A 6000-nucleotide genomic window follows, 5' to 3' on the forward strand; every position below is an offset into this window, starting at 1 on the left:
GACCCCCCGGACTCCAGAATTTCTAGTCTAAGTGAAATCCTCACACTTAGCAAACTCCTAGGGTTTAGTTGAGATCTTTTTTCCCCTTTCCTACTCGTAGGACAAATAAGAAAGTTCGTGTGATATCGTAGGAAGAACTGAAATAAAATTCATCCCACCACGGGCGCATTCTCCTTCCAAATTTCGCGTGAAGGGTTTAGCGTGCCGTCCTCCCAAGTGAAACGGGGAGGTAAAGAAAACGACACCACAGAAAAATGGCGACTCTGCTGGGGATATAAGTGTTAAAAACCTTGGTTTTTCATCCAAACCAATGGTTGACCTGTTGCTGGTCCAGCCCCAATGAGGAATTAGGGATGCCAAATTCCCCCTCAAACAAGAGAGGTCCTGCCTAACCTCTGTGTCATATCATGTGTTTGTTGCATATATATTTGTTTACTTTGTTTATTCTGTATCGGGAAAGGGCTTGATTCCCCCTTGTGGTGAGAAATCCTATACCCGGATTTGAGTGCAACATAAGATAGGATGGAGGATGTCTTCCCGGTGAAGGCCCTCTAATCTTGGTTTCCAAGTCTACTCTTGGGATTTGCCTGGCTGGTTGTGATTAACTGCGCCACTGCATTCCGAGACTGCTTTGTACCAGGAGGACCTAGAAACACATTAACCCCACTTAAAGCTTTTTTTTAGGACGTAGAGCGGTGATTACGGAAGTAATTGTCACGCAGATACTACACTCAGAAAAAACTCTCTTATAGATACCAATCAACGTATCTTTAAGGTTGAGCAAAAACTCTGAGACCCCTAGAACCCGTTCTACAGGTACAAAAATCCTTAACCTTAGTTTACCATTGGGGCGGGGATTGCGTTTGGACTTCATGACCACTATACCCTTCAACGCCATGTTTGTTTAAAACTCTTGTGTGTGCATTCATGCATTCATGCATCATTCATTAATAAACAACTAAAAACAAAAAGAGTCTTTTTCGAGTCGTTTTTCAAGGAAACTAAATAACGAATGTTTTGAACTTCATAGAAAGAGAGAAACGGAGAAAGGACTTAAGGATCTATACCATGGATTATGGGAGAAAGAGAGCTAGGAAATATACCTTCAAGATTCCCCAGGTCGAAGAACTGGGAAAGCTCGGAAAACTGGTGGTCAACCCCCAGGCTTTCAAGGAGAAGTATGGAAAACTTCTGCCTTTGCTCAATACCAACATTGTGGATGGAATCCTTCCCACCTTGGTACAGTTTTACGATCCAACGTATCACTGCTTCACCTTTCCAGATTATCAGCTCATGCTTACGTTGGAGGAGTACTCTCGTCTGATTGGAATACCCGTGTACGCGCAAGATCCGTACTCCGGTTTGGAAAAGAATCCTGACGACATTATCATTGCTGCAACTACTCCTTTGAACGTAGTCGACATCAGAACTCATATGGTGAGTAGAGGAGGAATTCAAGGATTGCCCTCCAAATTCCTGTTTGATCAAGCTCGGTACTTCGTCAGCATCCAAGATATGAGCGCTTTTGAGGAAGTCTTGGCTTTGCTTATCTACGGATTGTTTTTGTTCCCTAACATTAACGATTTCGTCGACATCAATGCAATTAAGATCTTCTTAATTGGAAATCCAGTTCCAACCTTGCTTGCGGATGCTTATCACTCTGTGCATTCAAGAAACCTGCAGCGAGGAGGATTAATCACATGCTGCGTACCGTTGTTATACGAATGGTTCGTTTCACACCTATCGAAGTCTAGCACTTTCTGGAACATGAGGGATGGCCTTTACTGGTCACAGAAAATCATGTCCCTCACTCATACAGACATTGATTGGTGTAGTCCTGACAACGACGAAACTAAGATCATTTTCAGTTGCGGAAGTTTCCCCAACGTACCCCTTATTGGAACTAAGGGAGGGATCAGTTACAATCCAGCTTTAGCCCGTCGTCAATACAGCTATCCCATGAAAAACATTCCAAGTAACATCCAATTGGAGGGTCTGTTCTTCAAGAACATCGACGATCATGGCAACATGCTGAAGAAGGAAATTGTCCAAGCCTGGCGTCTTGTTCACAACAAAGGGAGAAGATTGTTAGGAAAACATCTTTGCATCTCCCTGGATCCTTACCTTCAATAGGTACGCGTCAGAGCATTCAAGCTCAGGATGCCATATCAACATCAAGAACCTATTCCCCTAAGGGAACCAATTTACCTTTTCTCCACCGATGTTGAAAAACTGCAAGCGGCATTAAACAAGGTATGCCAAGAAAGGAATGCTTGGAGGAACAAGTATCGAATTGTCAACACGGAAAATGTTGAGATTCAGAACATCCTAAGAAGGAAGGATGAGTTACTTGAAGTACTCGATCGACAAGTGACACAATCATCACTTTCTCATCATATCCCTCCTGCTTCCTGGATCATCGATCAGCTCACGTCAGAAAACGCTCAGCTCAAGAAACAGAAGAAGATGTTAGAATGCGAAGTCGGCTCTTCGTCAAAGTTTTAGAGTCCTTTCTCTCAGTTTCTCTGTATTTCCTTTTTCAAAGTGTGTAAAAACGGCGTTTTCGCTTGATTAATAAAAGTTTTGATGTTTCATAACGTAATTATGGTGTTTCCTTGAAAAATAATTAACTTAATTGCATATCATACATCGCTTTAGTTGTACGCACTGACACGAGAATTGTCGCGGATCTAATAGTCACTTTCCTTTCTCCAGAAAGAGAGGAGGAGAAGGAGGTGAACCAAGACTTTCAAGCTGTCTCATCCATACAACACTCGTTCAAGTCGCAAGAAAAGAATGGAAGACTTTGAACAAGAGAATGAAGAACTCAGAGAAGAGATTAATACTCTCAAAGGTACTGTTGAAAGACTCAATAGTATGGTAGAAGCCCTGGTAGTTGCGCAGAATCGACCAACGCCAGAAGAACCGCAAAGGACTGTGGTTTCCGAGATTGTTTCTACTCCTATTCCTCAGTATACCATGCCGCCTGATCGACCTTGGGGCATGCCGTATAACTTTACTCCAGAAGGGTACATACCTCCAGCTTCTGAAGCTCCAAAAGTCACCATGGATATGCGTCCACCGGAGGGTTACAAACCTCTGGAAATTGAAGTTCCAAGAGCAACGGCAATGGGTTTCACACAACAGAATGCTGAGATTCCAAGATCTGCTGTCACGGCTTCTCCACGACCTATTATGCATACTTTTCCTCCACAGGGCGGACAAGTATATCATCACGCTCCAAGTGAGGATGCTGGCGTGTATGAAAGATTGGACGAGTTCCAGGAACAGTTTCTGCAAATGCAGAAGGAACTCAAGACTCTCCGAGGACAAGATCTATTTGGAAAGAATGCTGCAGACCTCTGTCTGGTTCCAAATGTTAAGATTCCTCACAAATTCAAAGTACCAGAGTTCGAGAAGTACAAAGGGAATTCATGCCCACAAAGTCATCTTGTGATGTACGCTCGAAGAATGTCAACTCAGACTGATAATCAACAATTACTCATTCATTATTTTCAAGACAGCCTGACTGGTGCTGCACTCAAATGGTACATGAACTTGGACAGTTCAAAGATTCGTACTTTTCGAGACCTCGGAGAGGCCTTCGTCAAACAGTATAAGTACAATCTGGATATGGCTCCCGACAGAGATCAACTCCGGGCCATGACTCAAAAGGATAGAGAAAGCTTCAAGGAATACGCTCAAAGATGGCGTGAAGTTGCTGCTCAAATTTGTCCACCACTTGAAGAGAAAGAAATGACAAAAATCTATCTCAAAACTTTGAGTCCATTTTACTACGGACGAATGGTTGCAAGTGCACCATGTGACTTTACCGAGATGGTAAACATGAGTGTACGTTTAGAAGAAGCAGTTCGGGAAAGACGCTTGAACAAAGAACCAGAATCTTCTATTGGTCCAAGGAAGTATGGAAGTTCTTTCCAGAAGAAAAAGGATCAAGATGTCAGCAATGTCTTGCACAAAATCAAGAAGAAATTCCAACCTCAAGTTGCAACAATAACTCCGGTTGTTAACTCAGCGCCAGCTTATCAACCTCAGGTCTCGCAACAACAAATTCAACAAAGGTCGCAGCAACCTCAGCAGCAGGTTCCACCTCCAAATTACAACAATCGGGCTCCAAGGTATCCTGCCTTTGACCCCGTACCAATGCCGTATGCAGAATTGTTTCCAACATTACTGGCAAAAGGACTCATTCAGACAAGGAGTCCTCCAAATCCTACAAACAGTTCCTCACCATGGTATAAGGCTGACCAATCTTGTCCCTATCATCAGGGGGCACCAGGTCACAATATTGAGAACTGTTTCTCTTTCAAGATTGACGTCCAACGATTAGTGAAGAGCGGAATGCTATCCTTCAAAGATATTAATCCAAACGTCCAAGCAAATCCTTTGCCGCAACACAAAGAAGCTTCAGTAAATCTGGTAGATCAGCACCCCAACGTCATTCAAATCTACGACATTCGTCAGATAGGGGAAAATCTTGTCAAGATGCACGCTAAACAAGCTGGGTACGGTCATGTACCACCTCACAACTACTTCACATGTGAAATTTGTCCAAAGAATAATCAAGGATGTGTCGTAGTTCAAGCTGCATTACAAGAACAAATGGACTTAGGATGGATTCAACATATCCGAGTCAGAACTGAACATGACATCAACATGGTTCAAGGATGTCCAGGAGAATACAAAATCTACAAAGTTGAAGATCTTGAAGGATCGGTAGTCAGGTTCCATAAAACTTTAAATGGACTTGCCTACTTTGGAACAGATTTCCACGCTTACAGTAGATGCGAAATCTGTCGAAGAAATTCACGAGGATGTTTGCGTGTTCGCAACGACATTCAAAAGCTGATGGATGACAATACCATTACTGTTCTTGCCAACAGAGAAGATGATGAAGTCTTTACCGTATCTCCTCAAATTAATCAAGATGAACCTATGCAAGTTAAGTATGATAGCAGGAAGACAGCAGTTGCGCCACTAGTCATCTACTTACCAGGTCCTGTACCGTATGAGTCAAGCAAGGCTATACCATACAAGTACAACGCTACATTCATTGAAAATGGTAAGGAAATACCATTACCGTCTGTTGTCAACATTGCTGATGTTAGTCGAGTCACCAGAAGTGGACGAGTCTTCAACAGAACAACAGAAAATGTGGAGAAACCTTCGGAGGAAGTACCACATAGGCAAGACAATCATCCGACCAATGCTGTTCAAAGCGAAAGAAAATGATGAGATCTTGAAGTTAATCCAGAGGAGTGAATACAACATTGTAGATCAATTACTACATACTCCGTCTAGGATTTCTGTTCTTTCCCTGCTATTGAGTTCTGAAGCTCATAGGGAAGCTCTACAGAAAGTTTTGGAACAAGCTTTCGTAGAACCAAGTGTTACAATAAGCCAATTCAACAACATCATTGCCAACATCTCCGCCGGAACTAACCTAAGTTTCTGTGACGAAGATCTTCCTGAAGAAGGAGTGGACCACAATCTTCCACTTCACATCTCAGTTGGCTGCATGGGTAATACACTCATAGGAGTCCTAATAGACAATGGATCCTCTCTCAACGTCATGCCTAAATCAACATTATCAAGATTATCTTTCGAAGATTACCCTCTAAGAAAAAGTCATGTCATCGTCAAAGCATTTGATGGATCAAGAAAGTCAGTTTTCGGAGAAGTAGATCTTCCCATAACTATTGGACCTCAGACGTTCAAAATCACTTTCCAGGTTATGGACATTCCAGCACAATACAGTTGTTTGCTAGGTCGCCCAAGGATTCATGAGGCTGGGGCAATTACTTCAACACTTCATCAGAAACTGAAGTTCATAAGAAATGACAAATTGGTAACCGTATGTGGAGAACGAGCTCTGATCGTCAGCAACCTGTCATCATTCTCCGACATAGAACCAAAAGAAGTTGTTGGAACTAAATTCCAAGCACTTTCCTTAGACAAAGGAAAGGAGAAAGCAGCGTC

Source organism: Vicia villosa, linkage group LG1 (genome assembly GCF_029867415.1).
Source record: "Vicia villosa cultivar HV-30 ecotype Madison, WI linkage group LG1, Vvil1.0, whole genome shotgun sequence".
Classification (NCBI taxonomy): Eukaryota; Viridiplantae; Streptophyta; class Magnoliopsida; order Fabales; family Fabaceae; genus Vicia; species Vicia villosa.